This window comes from Ambystoma mexicanum, chromosome 6q (genome assembly GCF_040938575.1).
Source record: "Ambystoma mexicanum isolate Mex_15411 chromosome 6q, UKY_AmexF1_1, whole genome shotgun sequence".
NCBI classification, from domain to species: domain Eukaryota; kingdom Metazoa; phylum Chordata; class Amphibia; order Caudata; family Ambystomatidae; genus Ambystoma; species Ambystoma mexicanum.
The window spans coordinates 698,878,696-698,901,977 of NC_090937.1; the positions used below are offsets into that span (position 1 = coordinate 698,878,696).

Below are 23,282 nucleotides of genomic sequence, written 5' to 3' on the forward strand. Positions count from 1 at the left end.
AATTGCAAATTGTTACTAGAATAGATGTTTAAAGGTGTCATAGTGGTCGGAGATGTCCATCATCACACCAAGTTCAAAGAAACCCAATAAAGGGGGGGTGTTAAACATGTCATAGCTGATTGTTTGATATGCATTTTGTATATATGTAACTGATGTACGTAATTCACTCTCTTGCGTCCCTCGAGGTCTAGAGATACACATCGCGGGGCGTGAGACCCAGTTGGCCAACTGAGACTTTTGCTTTGCAATAAAACCCTAGCTTTGGGAATACAACCTTGTGTCTGGCGTCTCTAGCTTGTGTGGTGACCTGCCTTGTTTCCATAGATGTCAGGGTCCCCTAGGGGCCCCTTTCAAGAGGGCGCCCGAATAGAGACCCTCCCCCACTTGTTCCTTCGCGTAACGTTGTAATTGAGAAAGGCAGAGACGGGACGATCGAGCCGGGATCAAGAGGTGTTCGGGGTGCCCTGTAGAAGCGATGAGAGACTCCTTTGCAGATCTGCACACATCTGATCCCTGATCGACGTGCCTGGCTAGAGAACAAGGAGGCGAGGGTCCCGAAACGAGGCGGAAGCCAAGAAACGCAGACACGACGTCCTTTGGTGCGTCAGTATACAGACAACTTGATTTATCAGGTGAGTCATTCCCCGATTGAAAGCATCCTGATATTGGTTGACAGTTGACTTTGCAAAATCAAACGTCCTAGGTAAGGTTGATTAACCAGGGGGAAGGTTGAAACATGCCTGGGGTATTGTCCACCATACCGGGGTTTTTCTGCTGTGATAGACAATCTTTGGAAAATGGCCAAATTGTACCACCTGGGGGAACGCCGGCGTATGAGATGTATGTGAAGTATGGAGTGGGTGCGATAATATTCTGTGAGACTTGGCATAGGCAAACCAGAAAGCAACAAGACCATCAGTGGCCGATTAATGGTAGTTTTGAGATGGCGAGGATAGATAGCTTGGAAAGGGTGTTGATAAGAAAGAAAGCGCGTCCTGCAGCATTTGAGACTATTAAAGACTGGAGAAAGGAAGCAATGCTCCGATTTAAAAGCAGAACAAAGCATGTGCACAGGCATAAATCAAAAGGTGAGGTAGCGGAAGAAGAAGAAGAGGAGGAGTGGACTAAGAGTCTAAGAAGGGCAGGCAGGCGTGACCAGTTGAAAATAGAAAAGATATACCCACAGCGAGAATTACACATGGCAGATGAATTGATAGAAAATATATAGACCCATACAAAACAAAGCCCAAGATCAGAAGTAAGACCAGATACGTCAGTAGCTATTGCCCAGACCCCGCCCGTAGCCCAAGCTCGCCCTCCGGTAGCTCAAGCCCTCCCACAGCCACAGACCGCGCACGTAACACTTCCTACTAGCCAACCAGGCCCACAACAGACACTCGCTGTTCCCATTGTCCCATCCGCACCTCCCGCCTTAGACACAGACTCGGTACCATCCGTTCCTCTCGGGGTTGAAGTTGAAACCACGGGGGCAAGAGGCAGGACTGACCAACGGGAGTGCACGAGGGTAACCCGCAGCACAATCAGCAAAGAAAGGAAGGTGGAATTGCAGCAACAGGCAGAGATATATATAGACGGAATGATGGGACGGCAACATTGGCTTTGATATATGACTTTCGTAGAAGTAACGAAAGACAGGTAGTGTTGGAATGCATGGGTGAATATTTGGTGGAGAGATGGAAACAGCTAATTACCACCGCAGCGATTGTTAGATTTGAATGCATTAGCACGCTGTAGGGAGAGGGATGAAGAAGTGAGAGAACATGTGTATAGACTTTTTGAGCTTAAAGATGAATTAGATAATGACTATGCCGAAATGTTTACTGCACCCGGGTAAAGGAGTAAAGATATTGGGAGAAATAGAAAGGAAACTGTAGAGCCATATATACAGGGACGACATTCGATGTCATCAGTACAAAGGGGCGACAAGTTAAAAGTATGTATGCGAAAAGCGTCTAGATGGATGTCAGATCCTAGTATTCCCACAATGGAGATACACGAGATATTTGATGAATATTCCATGCCTATGAAAAGAAAAGCACTACAATCGATGGTTGAACATTTATTAGATAAAGATAAGGCCAGCCCGCCTGAAATAATGGCAGTATATAGAAGAACATTAGAACGAGGGACAGGAGAAACAGCCCTATCATTGGATCTGGGAATATTGTTACATCTAAGAGAAGGGGGAGGGACGGTAAGTGGGGCATTTCCTATGAGAGAGGTCCCACCTACCTTTGTGTCCAAAGTGGAGGTTCCCGCAGCGGGCAATGTAGAGGCGCAGGTAACACCAGCCCATTGCACTGCCCGATATGTGCATGTCCCCTTTTCCAGACAAGAGGTGAACAACATAAAGCAGACGATTCCGGATATAAGAAAGAATCCTGCAGGGTTTTACAAGGAAGTAGAGTCCTGCCTACAGTCATCCGTGCTTACCATGGGTGATATAGATCTAATATTCCCGGTGATCCTGCCAGCAGACATATGGAAACAAATAAGGAAGGTAGATGACACAACGGCCAGGACCGAACCTGGTGGCATAACCAGCACCTATAGTACAGAAGTTAAAAACAATTGTCCCAGAGAAAAGAATCCAATGGGACAAATTGACTGCATGTGTACAAGGCAAAGATGAGTTGGCTACAGATTATTTTAATAGATTTGAAGAAGTATTCACAGACTTCAGCGGGCAGGATGTGGATTCAGAAGCAGGAAAGAGGTTATTTGTTGACAAATATGCGAGGGGGTTAAAACTTCCAATTGAGGATCTCATAATGACATCAGAGAGTGCATGGCATGCAAAAAATTGGGCGAAGTACTGCATATGGCCCAATATTATGAGCGCAGAGTGACTGCAGGAAAAGAAAAAGAAGAGAGGGATAGGGTAAATCTAAAGACACGAGTATTAATGCAGCAAGTAGTAGGACATAATAGAGGGCGAGGGAACGCACAAGGAAGGAGTAGTTCAAATATGCATGGGGGAACAGTGGGGCCGAATCAGTGTGCATATTGTAAAGAGGAAGGACATTGGCGAGCGCAATGCCCGCATCTACAGAATAGAAATGGGTCTGGTCAGAGGAGACAGCATAGAGGACACCCAGGAGCGAATGGACGAATGGACCAAATAAGAATAGTATGCAACAGCATCATAATAACGGAGGTAATCAAAACCAAGGCCAAAACCAAAATGCCCCAAACCAGAGTCAGGGACAGCAAAATCAACAATATGGAAATCAGAGTGGGGGAAATAGAGGGAAGAGTGGAAATGTTTTCGATACACAGCCAAACACGTATTACAGTAATAGTAATGATTACACATCGGACGATGTGTTATTTCCCCAATAGGACAGCCCAGGACAGAGGTCGGAACCAGTGTCTATTCCCGTGAATCAGAGAGGACCCTACGTAGAAATGAGAGTCGGGAATGAGGAGCACCGCTTTCTTGTAGATACAGGAGCACAGAAGTGTTCAATAGACCATCACTTGGTTCCGAATATACCACTGCCAGGGCAAAAGAATATTTCCGTAGGGTTCGCAGGTACACCAGTCATAAACCCAGTGTCCAAACCGGCCCCAGTTACCATAGGACCATTTACCGAACATTGTCCTTTCCTTCTAACAGACAATTGTGGAGAAAATTTGTTGGGATTAAATTTGTTGAGAAAACTAGGTTCTGTTATACATTGCACGGCAGACGGAGTGTTTCTAACGATATGGCCACACGATGCCTCTGTGTCAGAATTCATGTCCGAAGCGTTACCAGGGGAACTAAGTGAAGTACCAACCTGTATATGGGCAATGCATGATAACGATGTGGGATGTTTAAAGATAGAGCCAGTAAAGATTATTTTAAAAGAAGGTGTTACCCTACCGCGAATACCCCAATACAAAATTTCGGTTGAAGGTGAGAAAGGATTGAAGAGTATTGTTACCGATTTGGTGAAATTAGGGGTAATAGAGGAAATCACAGGTAGTACATGCAACAGCCCGATTTTTCCGGTTTATAAAAAAGGAGGTAATGAGGTACCATACCGTTTCATAATTGATCTACGCGCATTGAATAAGGTAGTAATTCCGCAATTTCCTCTAGTGCCAGAAGTCACTACAATATTGACAATGATACCTGTTTCAGCAGAATACTTTAGTGTAATAGATTTGAAAAACGCATTCTTTAGTATTCCAGTGGACAAGCACAGTAGATATTTGTTCGCGTTCACATTAGGAGGACGATCATTTACATTTATGCGGATTCCGCAAGGTTATACGGAAAGTCCCAAGTATTTACAGTAGAGCATTAAAAGAACAGCTAGACATGCTGGAATTACCCGTGGGTTGTGTACTTTTGCAATACATAGACAATTTATTGCTAGCTGCAGACAGAGAGGAGATTTGTAAAGAAAGCACTCAATTACTACTGTCACACCTAGCGGCACATGGCCGTAAAGCTAGTTTGAAGAAATTTCAGTATAATCGAAAGGAGGTAGCTTATTTGGGCTACCTACTTTCGAAAGGAGGGAGAAGACTAACGCCAGAACGCATAGAAAGTATTTCTTGTATGCCTATTCGAAAGACACAAAAAGGAGTCAGAGCCATAATAGGCATGGCTTCATATTGCCGACAATGGATTGGTAATTTTGCGTTAATTGTGAAACCATTAGTGAATTTGACTAGAAAAGATGCGGTTATGCCTTTGCAGTGGGATGAGGAATGTCAGAAAGCATTTGATGGATTGAAAACTGCATTATGCTCGGCTCCAGTTTTGGGTACGCCGAACTATAAGAACATTTTTAGACTATTTGTGTGTGAAAGTGAAGGATGTGCATTGGTGGTTTTGACACAGGAACAAGGTGGAAGAAATAGGCCGTGCGGCTATTTTTCTTCTGCGCTGGACCCTGTAGCGCGCACTACCTTGCGATCTGTCGCGGCGGCTGCTGCGTCAGTGAAACAAACGGAAGGGATGTTATTGGGGCACACTTTAATTTTGATGGTGCCACATGCCATAGACATTCTATTAAATAGGACACAGACGCAGCACCTCACCTCTGCTAGATTGACAAGATATGAGATTATCTTGTTCGCGCCCCATATCCAAATTATGAGGTGTAGCGCTTTGAATCCTGCAGAATTAATGCCACTAACCATAAAAGAAATTGGGAAGAATGAATCACCCCGCCACGATTACTTAATGGTCACTGAGGTAGAAACCAAGGGGAGAGTTGATTTAAGTGATATTCCACAGAAAGAGCCGGATGGAGAGTTATTTTGTGATGGCTCATGTTTTAAATTACTAGATGGCCCGGCAACTGCCGCATACCCTATCACTACCCTAGAGAGTGTTGTAGAAAGTAAAAGAATCCCTTACAATTCAGGACAAGCTGCGGAAATAATAGCAGTAACTAGAGCCTGCGAGATTTCTGAAAATTTGAATGTGAATATATATACTGATAGTCAGTATGCGTTTGGAGTGGTTCATAACTTTGGTCGACTCTGGGCTGAGAGAGGGTTTCTGACATCACATGGTGCCAGAATTCAACATGGCCCTTTGATTGTACGATTGCTGTCTGCACTCACGTTTCCAAAGCTCCTAGCAATAGTGAAATGCGAGGCACATAGAAAAGTAACATGCAAAATAGGAGAGGGAAACGTGTTTGCAGACAGAATTGCGAAACAAACTGCCACTGATTTGAATACCAAGATGATGACGGTTCAGACAGAGGAAGTACCCTGTATGATAGAAGATGGAGTTGCGACTGTCTTAGAAATGCAGGCCGAGGCTACGGCCGATGAAATACAGGTATGGGCAGAGGGATCTGCTGAGTTGAATTTGGAGGGTTGTTGGGTGGACAAGGGAACTACAAACTGGATGTTGCCAAATTCATATGTGACTGCAATGGTCACAATGGCCCACAGCCCTACGCACATCTGTGCAAAGAAAATGAAACAGCACCTTTCTACAGTATGGCAGAATGTAAACATAATAAAGAATGCAGAGAGGTTGGTGCAGAACTGTATCACGTGTTTACAACACAATGTAGGAAAGGGAACAGTGACACCAACAGGCAGTTTTGGGCCGCCCTCCATGCCGTTTGAGGTAGTTCATTTTGATTTCATAGAGATGGAGAGGTGCCAAAACCTGAAATACGTCTTGGTGGTAATCTGTGCATTCAGTAAGTGGATGGAGGCATATCCTTTAAAGGATTGCACAGCAATGACTACGGCAAAAGTAATGTTGAAGGAGTATTTTTCCAGATTTGGCTTGCCCCGTGTTTTATGGTCCGATAATGGCCCACATTTTGTGGGTGCAGTGGTATTACAGATAAGTGCTGGTCTAAGATTGATAAGAGATTCCATAGTTCAAGGCATACGAGTTCTGCCGGTCTTGTGGAGAGGCACAACGGGATTCTTAAATCAAAGATTAGCAAGATTTGTGCGGGAAGCAAGTTGAATTGGGTGGATGCATTACCAATAGCACTATTATGCATGCGTACGTCTGTACAGGCTAAAACTGGGCTCTCCCCATACGAGATAGTAATGGGGAGGCCGACAAATGTTTGGTGCGCACCTCAGCCAAAACGACTCAGTGAGATAGAACATCCTGTGCTTAGTACTTTTTGTGGCCTTTTAATGCAGAAATTGCGTTTGATTCATCAGCAGGTGCACGAGGCATTACCCGTACGGTATACCGGTCCGGGGCACGCGCTGGAGCCAGGAGACTGGGTGCTGCTAAAAAACTTTGAAAGAAAGTCATCATTAGCACCCAGGTGGCGCGGGCCCCATCAAGTACTTTTGGCGACGCAGACGGCTATACGGGTGGATGGAAGGAAGTCGTGGATCCATGCCACCCATGCAAAAAAGATTCCAAAGTCTTGCCTGACACTGCTGACCGGAAAGAGACAGCGGTCCCAGAAACTAAAGAAACTGTTGCCAGTGAGCAGGCACCTAATTTGCAAAAACGAGAAGTGTAACTCGAAACAAAGCCTGAGACGATTGCCAAAAAGGGGGAAGGACAAAAAGTGCCCCAACGTTGCCCAGCAGAATCGACATCACTGCTGACCGACGTGAAATCTGCCTTGCAGATACCAGCAAAACCAAATCGTGTACCCCTTTGGCGCCCACCAGCACGCCAAAAAACAGATCTGCATCATTGGCGCGGCGCACACCAGCACCTGCAGTAGCGCCACAGGCTGACTTCAAGCCTGAATCTGAAAGTGCACCAGCACTGTTCACGGATCATACGATACCAGGAGCAAGGCGATACAACCTGCGGCCTCGGAAGGCAAAGTGATCCGCATTCTTTTTTTTTGGTGTTTATGTCAACCTCTGGTTCAGCTCATGGACGGAGAAGGAACCAGGGGTGTAGAGGAGAGAAGCGTGAGAATTGTGCAAATCGGACAATTCAAGACTCGCGGCTCCTCGGTGCGATCATAAAAAGTACATGTGTCCGGAACCAGAATGGACAAGCTGGGCACACATGGTACTATGGCAAGTAAGATAATAACAGTACATGTGTCCAGAACCAGAGCGGACAAGCTGGGCGCACATGATACTGAGGCGATAACTGATCAAAGGTCTTCTGAGCAGTATAAGAAGGGACAAGTGATCTCGCCTAAAAACGAATAATCGAATCCAGGCTAAAAAGGACAGGCAAAACTGAATTGTGAGAATTCCATTGAACTTATAGACACCAGAGCAAGCGCGACGAAGCAAGATATCCACAACGAACTGTGATAAGGAAGAAGGATGACGAAAAACATGCCGGGACCGGTTCCAGCCTCCTCCTGCACTACAACCGCTGAGAATGAGTCAGTTATAAAGACTATGGGCCTCATTACAACTCAGGCGGTAAGGGGTTTACGGCGCCGTAAACAGCGCCGACCCTTACCGCCTGAGTACGAGGTCCCTTAGCGCCATGGTGGATTTAACACCTGCTTTTAGCAGGTGTTAAAATCCATGGCGCTAAGGGACCATGGAGTTAATTACGCCACCGTAATTTACGGTGGCGTAATTAACGCCTTCCCCACTCCCATTATGCCCTATGGGGCAAAAATGGGAATGGGGAAGGGTAAATGGGGATTGGGGACTTACCGCCCCGCCAAACTCGGAATGGGGCGGTAAGTCCGCCAACCACCATGGCGTAAACGTAGTTTACGCCATGGTGGTAAAGTCACGGCCCAGGCGGTAACTTACCGCCTGGGTCGTAATGAGGCCCCTATATGTTTAAGAAAAACGCATGGTAAAACAAATTGTATGCTGGCACTTACGACAATAATGTGCTTTATGAGCGTGATAGCACCAATATCGACAGCCCTAATATTATGGTGGGTAGAAACAATACACCCATTAGAAATGTTTTTACCAATAATTAATATATCCACTACTGAAAGCCCGGTTCAGATGATCACTTATACCCTACCCCCAATGAAGAAAAACACAGGGAAGGTTTTGGAAATAACAACTTACTTCTGATAATGAGCATGACACATGCAGTCCTGAAGAAAACAAACTGCTGGGTATGTGCCCATTTACCACAGCATGCCGGAAAAGGAATAGGGTGGTATGTGCAGCCATTACCATTAGGTTCTGCATGTAGTGCATCTTTAGGTGCAATGTTCTATGGGAAGTGGAATGAGAGTAATACGGGTCAATTAGACAGAACCAACATGAATGAGTTTGAGGAGATAATAATGAAGCCTGTGGGTTGTTCCATTTTTCATAAAGCACAAGTAATAGCCCCAGAGCCCACGAGGAAAAGTACACGAAAGATAACACGACAAAATAGACGAGATAGATTGTTCCGGCCAGAAAAAACATCTGTAATGACGTTTCGTGTAAGAACAGAAGTGAACAAAGATGTGATTTCCCCATTTTACACAGTGAATTATAGCCCAAGAACTGTCCCTTTTTGTCTAAAAAAGAAAGGCTCTTTTTCTGTCGGAACATATACTGGTTGTATGAATACAGTGGTACTAAAATGGGAAATAGAACCAGTATACGTAGGTGATCCAGTTTATATTATATGTGGAGAGAAAGCATACCCTTGGTTTCCCAGAAACTGGGGAGGTACATGTTACCTAGGGCTACTGTTCCCAGGAGTATTCCTCTTGGAAACAGCAGCCATGGCCAGATTATCCAGAACTAGAGTCAAGAGGACTGACGAAGGTGTTTTAATAGCAACTGATGTAGCAAAATCATTAATTACATTCTTAGGACAGATAGTGAACTCCTATAATATAAGGCAACTGTCCAGAATCCTAAAGAATACAATAAACACAACAACAGATATATTATTTAACATGACGTTGGAAGAAAGAGGAATCAGGTTAATGACGCTGCAAAATATAATGGCTCTCGATGTAATCCTGGTTGATCGTGGGGGAATTTGCAAAATAGTGGGATCAGCATGTTGCGTTTATGTCAATGACTATTCCCCCACGATCTTTGAAGCAATAAAGAAAATGCACGTTCTAAGCTCTGAACTCCCCACGGTAGAAGGGAGCTGGGGAATAGGATCTTGGTTTTGGGGAATACTACGATCTTGGGGATGGAAGTTGATCTTAATATTATTAGTGGTGTTCGGAATATTCCTAACGTGCTGTTGTACACATTGTTTACCCATAGTTTGCGCACTGAAGAAAGCGCATTGCCAGCACGCTGTGCCTGACAGCTCGCGCACCATAACTGCTAAGCGTATACCACAAGGTATTTTTTTCATCAGCTAACACTTTAGTTGTGGATAGCATTGTATCAATATATGTTGTTTTAATATTCCTCTCAAGCTCACACTTATGTCGTATTCTCTAAAGTGCTTTGCTGACTCTTGATGAACGTTGAACAGAAGTTACACAGTGTTTAATGTGAATTAACCCCGAATATATCAGGCTTCCACGCCATTCGAATATTTTCTCCAGCACTTGCCACTCCTCTTGTACACTCCACAGGTACTACATTTCTTCTAGTGCCTAGGGTTGAACTTACCTTTCATCATAGTTTGATTTCTACTCACTTGCTCCTCATTTTAGTTGCAGCTGTGTCTTCCTCTTGACTAGAGCAAACTATATTTCCCGTGGAGGATCTACACATCGCTTGATTCACCACCAAGGATCTCTATCTGCACCCGATGCCCTCGAACACTTTGCTTACTGGTAATTATACTTTCTTATATCTTGTCCTATATGGCTCCTTTACCTACCTACATTCTTTCTAAACACTTTTGAACGACGACTTCTCTTGCACTGGACTAGAAACGTCTCTCTGAACCTCTTCTCCCCTCACCCTGAATTTAACTGGGAATTAATGTGCCCTTGTGGCACTAGATTAATTACAATTTCTCTGACAATGTAGTCTGTTCTGGCTCACAGATGAGACTGAAATGTACAGCATGAGTTTAATGAATTACCTCAAGGTATAAAAAACTTGTACAAACGTTCTCCCCTTTGTTTTTTTCCTTTTGTATGAAGAATTCAATTTTGGCCATATGAAGAAGAGGAAAGTATCCTCGAAACGCGTCGCCACATGAATTGGACTCCACCATTGTTTCAAATTTATTGTGACCTACTATTGCACTGCTTTGCTTCTTGAATTTGTAAATGTTTCTCCTTTTGAAATATTGTGTATTTGACACTTTAGATATAAACATTTGCTATAAAAACACACAACTGAACTCTTTGGTTTATATGTTTTTTGTATTAATATGAGAAAACAGTAGTGGACTTAGTCCAAACATCCTAAAGTGTGCAGGGGACGGGAGGGTTCCCTTGTTGAATCCTCATTCCAATTGTAACTGGACCAAATTGTTCATGGGGCTCAGCTGTGTTCTGTGGGACGCAGCACTAACGGCCGAGTGGGAGGCGAGAAAAGGGTCTTTCAATCCCTGCGGTAACTGGGTGGTATAAGTACCATGTGTGTGAGTGCCACTTTTGAGAAACCCGCTATTGTATACAATTCTGCCTTTATAGGGTTTATGGCCACACGGTTACTAGGGAAGGCAGTGTGATGGCATATCCACCTCATCTTGGCAATTAACACCTGTGAGAAGATTTTTGAGAAGCAGGGCTGGGTGCTGCCATGCGCATTGGCTACAATGTACTGAAATGTGCCTGTGGTACAGAAGTGGAGGACCGTGTGGAACTTCAACAGGTCTAAGCAGGACAGCACACTGTAGCAGCACCAGACCAGAAGGGGTTGGCTCCTGTGCACCTCCTCCTGGCCTGGTGCTGTTGCTGGGGGAAATGCCGGCAGAGTGACAGGCTGCCTAGCTGGCAGTTGAAGGTGAGGATGGTGGACTGCCTAGAGGGGGCTGCAGAGCATGGTAGATGGGGTTGGGCTGGCTGCTGGGGGATAGGAAGCTTGCCCCAAAAAAGCACGAACCAGGATTCCCGGGAGATGTCTCAGGTAGAGTGACAAGCAAGCTGCCCCTTCCATGGTCTGGAAAAGTAAGGCTGCTTTGAATCTCAGCTTTATGTGCTGTACCCCAAACCGTAATTATTATTTAGTTCAGCGTGTCGCTTGTAACAGGGGCTGGCATGGCTGGTTTAGTGATATGGGCCTCTTGTGCTATTCCCTACTTCAGACTACTTCAGCATGCTCTCAGCAGGTGATATTGCTATGAGCAAATTTGGTGTTAGAATACATGTAATGGTGCATCTTTAGCACCACCAAACAAATGTGTGTACAGATTTTAAGTGCCTACATTCTAAAACCTGTGCATTTTGAAATAGCAAAATTTTACGTTTAACCTGTGTGGTTTAACTGTGTCACATGAACAAGGTTTATGCACATATTTAAGCAATAATCGTGTAGTAACAGCACCGGGGCTCATTGGTAAGGCCCTTGCACTGGTATTAATGCTATTAGCACCCTGGGTTTGCAATCCGGAAACCGGGGGGCTGGGGGTGAGGCGTCTAACAACAAAGTATTTTGTATAAATGAACATTCATACAAAATACTTAACTAAGATGGCTGCCGTGGAGCTGGAAGACGGGGCTCCAAGCGGGCCTGTTTTCCATGGCGGCCCGAGAGGCTAGTGCAGTGGCAGCGGTTGAGCCGCTGACAAAATCACAGCCAAAAGAATAAGGTGAGCGGGGTGCAGGGTGGGGAGGGGAGAGAACAGTGACCAAAGGAAGGGGAGTGAGAGGAAGATGACAGAGGAGGGGAGCAGCCATCAGGTTGTTTGTAACACAGACTTGGATCGTGGGATTCAGCCCGCGGTCTGAGCAACCAGATTGACTGCCCCAACCTCACCCGGGTGCTTATTTCCGTTAAATTTGTCCGCCTGTAAATGGACATTTATCACGCAACGCACAAACATGATATAGTAACATTATTCACGTTTTTTACATTCCATGAACATGGAAAATGAGCACCATTGAGCCATCATGTTTTATACTGTTTGTTTGTTTTTATTATTTATATTGCGCACCAGACCCGAAGGTATTAGGGCGCGAAGGCATAAAGAAGGTTGTTGCTGTATGCTTGTGAACGTGAAGAGGACTGGGTAGCGAGATCGAGTGCAACACAAGGGCGACAGGTAGAGCGGGTGAAGAAAGCTTAAGGCCTGATTTACAGAAACGTTTTAAATGGCGCAATCCCATTGGAAAAAGCTATGTGAATCAGGCCCTTAGTGCCATGATACCCCGTGTGTGCTGTGATCAAAAGAACTGTCAATTTCACTGTTTGCATATGTACATGTCTCTTAGTTGTGTACCTAATCACTTTCTGCTTCATTAGGTAATTATTTTTTGTTGAAGAAAAACGAATTTAATATGAATAGAAATGGGACGTTCTAGTACACAGGATGTCCACGCAGTAGGAGTGCCATTTTCTTTCCCCTTAAATCACTGACGCCCCCTGATCCCTCGAGTGCATTAATAATCAAAAACATGAATCCGAAAATAACTGGGGGTCATCGTTCAGCGTGTAATTATTCAAACCCCCACTTTCATAGAAAGTCAATTTAAATAATAAGAAACAAATCACAGGTACGATTGTAACCGTAAAATCAAGTGGTATCTTAAATATCTCATATTTTTCAAATACCACCTAATTACAGGTTGGGATTGCATGTGATAGTTACGGTATTGGGATGCATAAAAAATGTGTACAAAATAGAAAACGTTGTATAACACGCTGTAACTCTCGCATGTGAGGCCAACCTGTAATCAGATGGTATTTGAAAAATAGAAGCCATTTGCCATTTATAATACCACTGGTTGTGACCATTGCAGCCATATCACAAGTGGGTGGAAGCGGTGGACAGCAGTGCGCCCCTACTTTTTTAAATTAAGTCTGACTGTTTACTTTTATTTTAAAAAGAAACCGTTCAGGAATGGCTTGGTTGTAGAAGTTGAAACTTGCACTGAACATTCCCTTAAACAGCAGGCGTGTTCGTTTGGGGGTTTGGATTACGCATGGGAGGGGGCGTGGTGATGGGGTTTGTGGGGAGCTGGGGCAGCCCAGCAGGGAACATAGTTCCACGACTTCTTTTCATACACGCCGACCACTGCATACCACTTGCTTTTAACATTACTAAATATTGCCAGACATGGACTCCACATACACTTCACATGCCCCTTAGTGGCCCATGGGAGATTCATCCATGCATGCAGTACTACTCACATTATGGACCTGATTCACAGAAGCGTTGTATAATGGCGCAATCCCACTGGAAAACGCTCTGTGAGTCAGGCCCTATATTGTGTCCACCATCCTGGCCTCATCTGCTTGTTGCTCTCCCTGTTATTTTCTCTCTGGGAAAGCGGCCGTCCAATACATTTATGGAAAACAAGACCCCTCTTAGTATTCCACGGAGGTGTAGATCGAGGAAATGAGGTGCATTAATATTCCATGCAGCGCCTGGGGGTTCAGGCCGCCCTTCCGATTCGTATGCTATCATAGGTGGATGTCATGGTGATGGGGTGAAACGAAATGTCGTCCTTGGCTTTTCACATAAGTGGGATGAGTCATAGCTCAAGAAATATGTCAAACGCATGGCATGAGGGAACGCGAAAATGCTCTCTTTGACGCCTCTTACAATTTAAATGCAGGCATAAACGCGGTCTTGGGCTTTTGCTATTATTTCCTGAACTATATACTGCTTGATTTTTTAAAAGAATCCTTTAAAAATCATCTGTTCCACTGTGTCTTGTCAGCAATTCATGTTAGCAATGTAGCCTCAGCTCCAAGCAGTGCATGAGATGAGAAAACAATATTTTACTTGGGGGACGGGGGTGTGGGCGGAGCGATGAGGGTGGGGCTAGAGTGGAGTCAAGGCAGTCAATTGTAGAAAATCGTTATAGTGTGTTAGAGTATGACAGTAGCTTTGTTTTCCATTTCCTGTATTGAAACCTAGCTTTACCAGAATACAAAGTAATTTCAGCCAAAACAATCTAATCTAGGTTTAAATGTAGTTTCAAGACTGAAAGCAACTCAGTGAAAGAACATGCACTATGATCACCTGATTAAAGTCATTGACCCTCATTACAAGTTATCTGGAAGGATGCCGGTGATACCGTCAATCCGGAAGTATCATTTCCAGCTACGGAATCAATGGCATATTCCGAATGCGTGGGCGCGTGCACCCTGCAATACCGGAAACGCTGTTACCAGCGTGACGGTAACAACAGCAAAAGAGAGAAATGCTGGTACTACCGTGAGAAAACATGCCAGTAACTGCGGTTCCGGCACTCATCATCACGGAAACACCGATAATGGTAACAACCGGCACCGGAAACAGCGTCATTGCAGGAACTGGAAGTTCGGGGGTGCCCATTTTGGAAAACTCAATCGATTTCAAATCGGGCATTTCCTGTTGCCATGCATCGACGGAAACACCGGCAAGATGTCTGGAGGGTCAACATCACGGCTGTCTGAGGTCTGGCTCTGCAAGCCCTGCTTCACTGAGGCAGAACTTACCGCCCTAACAGATCACATTGTCGCAAATGCAGAAGCTCTGTTTGGCAGGGGCAACCGCTGCACAAGCCAATGGCGCAAGACGGCCATATGGGAGGAGGTGGCCCGCAAAGTCACTGCAGTGGGGCCTGCCCCCCGAAGCCCCAAAGACTGCCACAAAAGCTGTGACGACCTGCGCCTGCTAGTCTGAATCTTTTGGTAGCACACCGCCAGGAATCCATGGCCACATGAGGCGGGCGGCCTCTCTCCTCAAGCTGATGCCGTGGTAAGACAGATGCAGTACCATCATGCATCTCGATGGAATTGAAGGCATTGGATCTGCAGAGGTGGGAGTAGGGACCAAAGGAGATGGCGGTGAGTACAACAATCCACACCTGTATGCTCATTATGACACAAATTGTGAACACACCCAACAGATCAGGGAAATGTGTCCAAGGAAAGAGGTACTAAATCTGACGTGAACATCAAAGGTCACTGTGCAGACATAGATGCCTGGGGTGGAGGTGCATCATGCACCGAAAGCATGCACGCACATGAGGACTGGCCATGTGCACAATGGCATGACTGGTCAATTACCACATCCCCAATGCACAGACAACAAGCCACAGTGCCATAACTACCACAAAAATGGACTCACACCACACACGTATGCATGCACGAATCATTGCACAATTGACTCCCCGGACATCATGTCCAGGCAAGGGAACATACAATGTGTTATTTGTGTAATGCAAGTGCGTCAAACGGACACACAGGTATCAAACCGCTTCCTCATCTAATGCTAACAGGCACATCCACTGACAGCGACACTGCAAGATCAGTCAGGACTGCCCAACAGCCCACCACCACCAGTCCCTGACAACGCCTGCTCCACCAGCCCAGCCAGCGTCCCAGGCTGAACAGCCACCACCACCAACAACTCAGCCAGCGACTCAGACTGAACAGCCACCACCAACTCAGCCAGTGGCCTAAGCTGAACAGCCACCACCACCACCAACTCAGCCAGCGACTCAGACTGAAAAGCCACCACCAACTCAGCCAGTGGCCTAGGCTGAACAGCCACCACCACCTCCAACTTAGCCAGTGGCACAGCCAAGGCACACATACTATGTGCCCATTACACATCAGCACCCGCCCTATCACAGTACCACCTCTGAAAAGGCTGGGGCAACGGATCGAGGGGAAGCCACTGATGCCTCATCAGACCTCACCCCACATCCCACCCCCACCTTCAGTTCCTCAACCCACCACAGCCCTCCATCCCCACCAATGCCCAGCATACGGGAAATGGACAAACAGATCCATTCCATGGAGGCCCATCATGAAGAAATGGCAGACATTGTACGGCAGTAGCTAATTGAATCCAGGATGATGCAGGAGTGCGTCCAAGCCAGCAGCCAGCACTGCGCCCTGCCCTGGGCCGCACAAAATCAGCCTTCTTACTCCTCGCACACAGAGTCCGGGAGGGCAACTGTTGCACTCTCCCTGCAGGCCAACCAGTAGCGCATGGGGGCTCAGGGATCTGATCCCCCCCTCCAGTGCCAACACCCCTGCTAGCTCAGTCCAGAGAAGTCCTAGGCGCTGCTCCTAGTGACTTACGGTCACAACCACCCATGGCAAGGGCTGTGCCATGAAAAGGCATAGGCGGTGACATTGTGGACAAGCACATTAGACACTTTGTTTTTGGGGTGTGTGGGGAGGGGGAGGAGGGTATTTTGGTAGGGGGAAGTGGGTGTGGTGGGAGGGTAAGGTGAACACGGTTTGTTCTCTGTACTGTAGATGGTAGTTTATTTCAATGCATTTCATTCAACACTTGAAGCAATTAGTGGATAGTCTATATTAATGTGGTGGAACGTATTGAGTGAGCACATTGAATGCAGTAATGTAGCATGGGTAGTGCACAGTGTGGGGGCCTCAGAAGACGTTGTCTATGAGTTCTTTCCAGACCATACCCCCATCCCTGGCTTCCATGTGCACGTGCCTGTGCCTGGCTGGTACTGCTTCGCCACCATCATCATCTCCGGCCTCTGGAGGTGGCCTGTCCATGTCTGAGGGTAGGCATATGTTTCATCTGATGCAGATTTTATGCAACATTGCACAGGCCGGGACTATGTGCCCCACCTTCTCTGGCTTGTACATAAGTGCACCACCTGAATGATGTAGGCATCTGAAACGCCCCTTCAATAGTCCAAAGGTCTGCTCAATGGTTGCCCTGGTTCGCACATGGGCACGATTGTATGCCACCCCCTCCGGTGTCTGCGGATCGCTCATGGGGGGTCATTAGCTAGGGCAGTAGCAGACAACCAGAATCACCTGCAAGGAGGGGAACACAAGGTGAGTCATGGCATGCATGTTGCAGGACTGTCGTTCTCATAGAACGTTTGTGCATTTTTGCTTCATCATGCATCTTGGATTGTGGTAAGTACGTGCTTCCTGCACTGTGCTGCACCTTGTGATGGCCAATGTGTATCATCCATACTGTGCAGTTTTGTACTCCACGGGATGGATTGCTCTGGGTGGGACTACACTAGCCACTAACAGGCCCTGCATGCGTATCCCCATGGTCTGGTCTGGTAATCGCTATGCCACTGTCCTAACAGTGTCTGCACACACTACATGAAACCCGCACTGCAGTCTGGACATTCACTGACATGCATCAATGCAACATGACAGCTTACATGCACAGTGGGACCGGATAACCCATGACAGGTTTGGCATCACTGAAGCTGCCAACCCACTACATGGACATTTCGGCCATCTCCCATTTAATCCACTGACTTACTAACCCTATGCTTGTCAGATTGCAGTCACACTTGAGCACCAAGCGTACACGCGAGTAGCAATAGTGCACTACATGAGGCCCTTTTACGCTCGCATTGAATATGGACATGCATGGCAGATGGTGCACAGCAATGATGTTGCTTGTGACTGAGGGTTCTACACAGTCAGTGTATGTATGCATGTGTGCACCTCGCAAGGACATGCCCTCTTGGGCCTGGGTGGGACAGTGTACTGCAGGACTTGATTTGGTGGAGTGGCAGTGTTACATTCTGGTACCTGTAGTGTGCTGCCTGTTTTTGTCCTCATGGTTTAGGTATGGATTTGTCACTGACTGACACTGCAACAGTCTGATGATACACCGGTGTATTGTGGCCTGACAATTGAACATGCACTGGTTCTTCCCGCTAATGCATGGTGGTTGTGGGCCATGCATCAGTGTCATGCCCCCCCCTTTGGCCTGTGACCCATGCAGCAATGTGTGTGCAGTTGTCCATGTACTCACCCAACATCCAGGTCCTTTGTCCTCTGTACCGCACCATGTATGCTGGCAGGGTGCTGTTCTGCAGAACCATGGAGTCGTGGGTTGACCTTGAGAACCGGGCGCAGCAGTGCGTGATGGTCAGGTCGACGTCACAGGTCACCTGGACATAGAGCGAATGGTACTGCTTCCAGTTCCTGTACACCTCCTCTGTGGCATGGGGGCCGCCAGCTCTACGTGTGTGCAGTCCGATGCACCAAGCACATTTGACATGCCTGTGAGCGCGTGGAAGCAAGCCTTGGTGGAATTTTCCTATGCCAGGGTGGTTGGGAGAGCGATGTGCTGGCCCACATGGCGCACAAGGGCCTCCAGTACTTCCAGCAGTACTCTGGAGAAGGCAGGTTGCGATATGCCATGCAGCTGGCTCACAGAGTGCTCGAATGTGCCTGTGGCGAGGAAGTGCAGAACGGTCACCAGCTTCAACAGTGGTGGTATGGCTGTCCAGATGCCGATCCTGCTCCCTATGTCGTCCTGGATTAGGTTAATTAGTTCAAGTATTATCTCCCTGTTTAGCCGGTACAAGGTATTCTCTGGACTTCCTGGCTGGGGTGAATGCTCCTGCTGCTCAACAACCGAGCTTCAACTTATTTAATTAATTAAGTCGACGTTCTAGCGCAGCAGCACCTAGCTCCAGGCACATATTTTATTAATTACATTTTTAATTTAGTTCGCGCTCTCAGCGCCTGCTCTCCCGCTCCTCCCTCCCCCTTGTCCACACTTCCCTTTTCCTCCCTCCCACCCACTGCACTCCCATTGGGGACCTGGGCCCCTGTTCCCCCTTCCCTCTGCCCCCTTGTCCAAGCTTCCGTTTCACCCCCCTCCTCCCTGCCCACCACGCTCCCATTGGTGAACAGGCCTGTTCCTAGCGAGGGTCTACATCCTCCGGGCTCTGTGCGTCTGTATTCTCTGGACTTCCTAGCAAGGGTGAGTGCTCCTGCTGCCGAGGCACCAGACTCCAACTTATTTAATTAATTAAGTCAGCGTTCTATCACCACAGCACCTGGCTCCAGGCACATACTTTATTCATTCAATTTTTTGATTAGTTGGCGCTCTCAGCGCTGCAGCGCTTGCTCTCCCGCTCCTCCCTCCCCCTTGTCCACGCTTCCCTTTTCCTTCCTCCCGCCCACTGCGCTCCCATTGGTGAACTGGGCCCTTATCTGACAGCTTTCCAGGCAGCCCCTGACTGGCAGCCCCCTCGCAAAGGACCCTGAAGCAAAGAACAGCTCCACTGAAACACCTCCAGATGGTGTCTTCCGGTGTCAGCCAGGGAAGCAAGAAGCCTGCAGCCATCATCCTGCTGCTGCCAGCCAAGTAGGTGCAGTGAGGTTCGGGAGGTAGCAACCATTCCATTCCACTAATCTGACTTACGCCTCACATTATTCCTCTCTGCTTACCACTCCACCCTTTTGCACCTCAGGTAATTGTATCTGTTAAGCCACCCTCCTTTCCCTAGACAAATCGCTTTGCATTGCTACTGTGCTACTGTGTTTATAACTAGGCCTTTTCCCCTCTTTTAGGATAGTCGAATCATGGTGGTTTCCTGCATTGCTGCTGTGCTTATAACTAGGCATTTTCCCCTCTTTTAGGAAAGTAGAATTTGGGTGGATTTCTGAATTGCTGCTGTGCTTATAACTAGGCCTCTTTCCCTCTTTTAGGAAAGTCGAATCTGGTTTTGCATTGTGGTTACTGTGGTACTGATAACTGTTTCCCATCATCCTCTCTCCCACTCTCTAGATACCCACCCCGCTGGGGTTACGGTTGTATGTTGTGCGTCTCTTGTCCGCTCCTCCTGTGTACTCATCGCAGCCTTCTGTGCTTCCTTTGTGTGCAGCGCTGGGCTGTCTCTCTCCCTCTCTGGCTCCTCCAGTCTACCTTCCTCCCCAAACCCTCTATGGTGCTTTCCGTCTCTCCCATCTTCTATAACTGCTACTCTATCGCCTATCCTATCCCTCTCACTAAGTCTGGAAGGAAGAAGTTCAAGAAGGACATCCTAGTCTCCAAACGAGGCCTCCCCATCGCTGATACCTACATCACCTCTTCCTCCACACAGACTCCTACTGACATACTCTTTGTCGTTTCATCACCAGACCAATGGTCCCCTCATATGGTCTCGGCTCTCTCTTCTATCTCTTCCTCGCCCATTAATGGTGGCACTTGGAGGGAGGTCCTCTTGGCCTCCTACCACTCCTCCAAGACCATCATAAATGTCTATCTGAATGATACTGTCTTGGTCCAGGGCCCCAAGCCCAAACTCCTCCTTTTTGATAGGCGTCACTCACGCCTTATCAACTTCCTTCTTTCTCCTGCTACTCCCACTAGCACCTCTCTGGCTCTTCCGCCATCTACTGCTTCATCCGCCTCTCTGGCACCTCCCTCCACCTCTCTGGCTACTGTGCCGCCTCCTGCTACCACCTCAGCCCACTCCCGGGCCCCTTTACCACTTTGATTGGGTGTACCTCTAGCCTGTTCTCCATCCCAGAAGACTTTCAAATGTGGCAACCTGCTCCATGTTCCTACTCTCAACTTTCGCACTGCTATCAAACACTCCTCTGACATCTGCCACCTCCTCGAAGACCTTGACCTGGATGAACTCGCTCTCAACAAATCTTGGTTCACAACAAGCTCTGTCACAAGTTTCAACACTCTCTTCCCTGATGACTACAAGATCCTCTCTGAACCCAGAACCAACCGTCCCGGAGGTGGAGTAGCTCTCATCTTCCCGGCGTGGGTCCCTGCTTCTGTCATTCCTATGCAGGCCTACTCCTTCTTTGAATGCCTAGTCTGCAGACTCTCAATCTCCCCTGACCTCTCTCTGACTGTGGCCACCATCTACAGGCCACCCAGCCAGGTCACACTCTTCCTCTCAGAGTGGGCTGACATCTCCTCATCTCTCCTTGCCTCTATTTCTCAACTTCTCTTCTGAGACCTCAAGGTCCACGTGGATGCTTCTAATCCCGAAATACCCCAGTCTCCTATTTTTCAACTTAGTACACACCACCTTTGATACATATTTGTGTTATATTAAACAAACTATGTGACCATACATTGTCCAGATTTAGAAAAAGAATACATTTATTTGTCTTTCACAATTGATTCAATACATAAGAAAATACACAAACACTTTTTTTCTTTTTTCTCTTTTCTCGGGTTATCTCATTGCTGGCTTTCTTGGTTTGCCATCAAATTGAAAAACTATTATACCATTTTCAGAACAGACAATATTTCCCCACTTTTTATACCAAATAGTCTTTGTTCAGAAATATAATAACATTTCGTCAGGATGATATGTCGACGCATTTCGGCCCATATTTTTACAGAATGAACCCCATCCCGAAGTGGGTTCTTCAATGTTGTTCTAAAGGTCTTCTTCAGGACGATTGATGAGTTGGATTTTATATAACAAGTTGGTCTTCTAACCCTTATTTAATTGTGTATCTACAAAATATAAAAACAATAAAACTAAATCAGTAGGCTGATTAAACTAATATGTCAGATGACATAGGTCAAAGTAGGTGTTGGTCTACTAACCTTGTTTGAGTAGACTTGAACAGGGACTGAATGTCATCAACGTCCGTTAGCTGAAGCCGAATGTGTCACTACTAAATAAACATATAGGGTGTTTGTTATAACCCACATATCATTTCTAGGATTTTTCATGATATATATCACTTCCTATTTCTTTATTCATGGGTAAGAATCCCTACCTTACTCGAGTAACAGAGGTACATCCATCACATGGGTCGTAGTTAGTCAGGAAGTTTCCCTTCGAAAGGAATACCTCTGGGGCAAATCACACCTGCATTTACTTTTCTATCAACCGATGTATACAGTCCTCAAAAACATTTTACATTTATTTCAAAAGCAAGGACTTTTTTTAACTGCCCAAGGTACTGTTATTTCCTTAGGAATTGTTTGTTTATCATTTAAAATATATCTCCACCATTCGCGTGTTACCACGGCTGGGGCGCAAACGTTTTCCTTTCTTTTTTTGTCTACCATTTGCATGCTAACACAGTCGAATGAGACACTGCCGTTGTTGTGCTACTCGGGTAACCAACTCTTTCCCTTTTCCCCCCTTCAGGAGAATTTTTCCCTTCAGGATTGTTTGTATATCATTTTAGGGCAAATTGGCACTGTGCGCATGTTACCGCGGCTGGATCCCCAAACTTTCTTCATCTCTACCCTGTACATTTTAACGTGGTAGAGTAATACACTGCAGGTACTTGGGTAAAAAACCCTTTCCCTCGCGTTTTTCACGTACCTCGTTCTCTTACCCGTTTGTTTCTTCCTTTGTGTCTCACTCTGATTTGAGGCGTGACGCTTTCATTAACTGCTCCCAACTGTTCCCAAGTTCGCTAACCTGTGCGGTTTCCGGGATTGTCTCTTAAAGGGACCGTCACCTTTCGATTAGTATGCCTCATCAACATAAACAGAGGATTTATTCAGATACTATTCCCTCAATAGAAAGCTAATATAAATTCCAGTACATGGCTACCACAAAAGAAGATGTTTTCTATTTATTTCATTAATGTTCATCACTCATTTGTCACCATAGAGCGCACGTTCCCCTCGTTTGAGCGTGGTCTTTCACCTCGATTTACTATACATTTCTTTTTGTTGATTGATAGAATATGAGTGAGGGGGAATACCTGTATTATATGGGTGAGGCGGCATACCTGTGTTATATGCAATCTCCTAGTTAGAGATCCTTAGTCAGGGTGACGCAGTTCTTTAGATGTTATAGGGCTGGTTTTTCTCTGTGTATTCACGGCCATGAAGGCGACGGTAAAGGTGTAGGACTCTCCCTACATGTGTAGTCCATCTTGGGACTAGCAGATGTCTATTTGTTTTCACTCGCATGATATATCACAGGACACTGATGAAATATAAATCTTTCTTTACACATTTTGCATTGCTCAATACGCACATTTGATACAGGATTTAATAATATCATGCTCAACACCCAGTCGTATTCAGAGACACTTTTCTGCATTCATTCATTTATGATGTTTCGACATGATCAAAGCGCCCACCAACA

At 46.3% G+C, this 23,282-nt stretch overlaps 1 long non-coding RNA gene across 1 annotated transcript; it reads right to left on the reverse strand.

Annotated features, from left to right (window-relative positions):
• Positions 1–21,313: 21,313 nt before the first annotated feature.
• On the reverse strand, positions 21,314–22,595 carry LOC138515542 (uncharacterized). The gene is made up of 3 exons (XR_011282063.1): positions 22,519–22,595; positions 21,773–21,843; positions 21,314–21,679 (listed from the first exon to the last, which is right to left on the reverse strand). It is a non-coding gene; the product is annotated as an uncharacterized lncRNA (long non-coding RNA).
• Between the last annotated feature and the right edge of the window lie 687 nt (positions 22,596–23,282).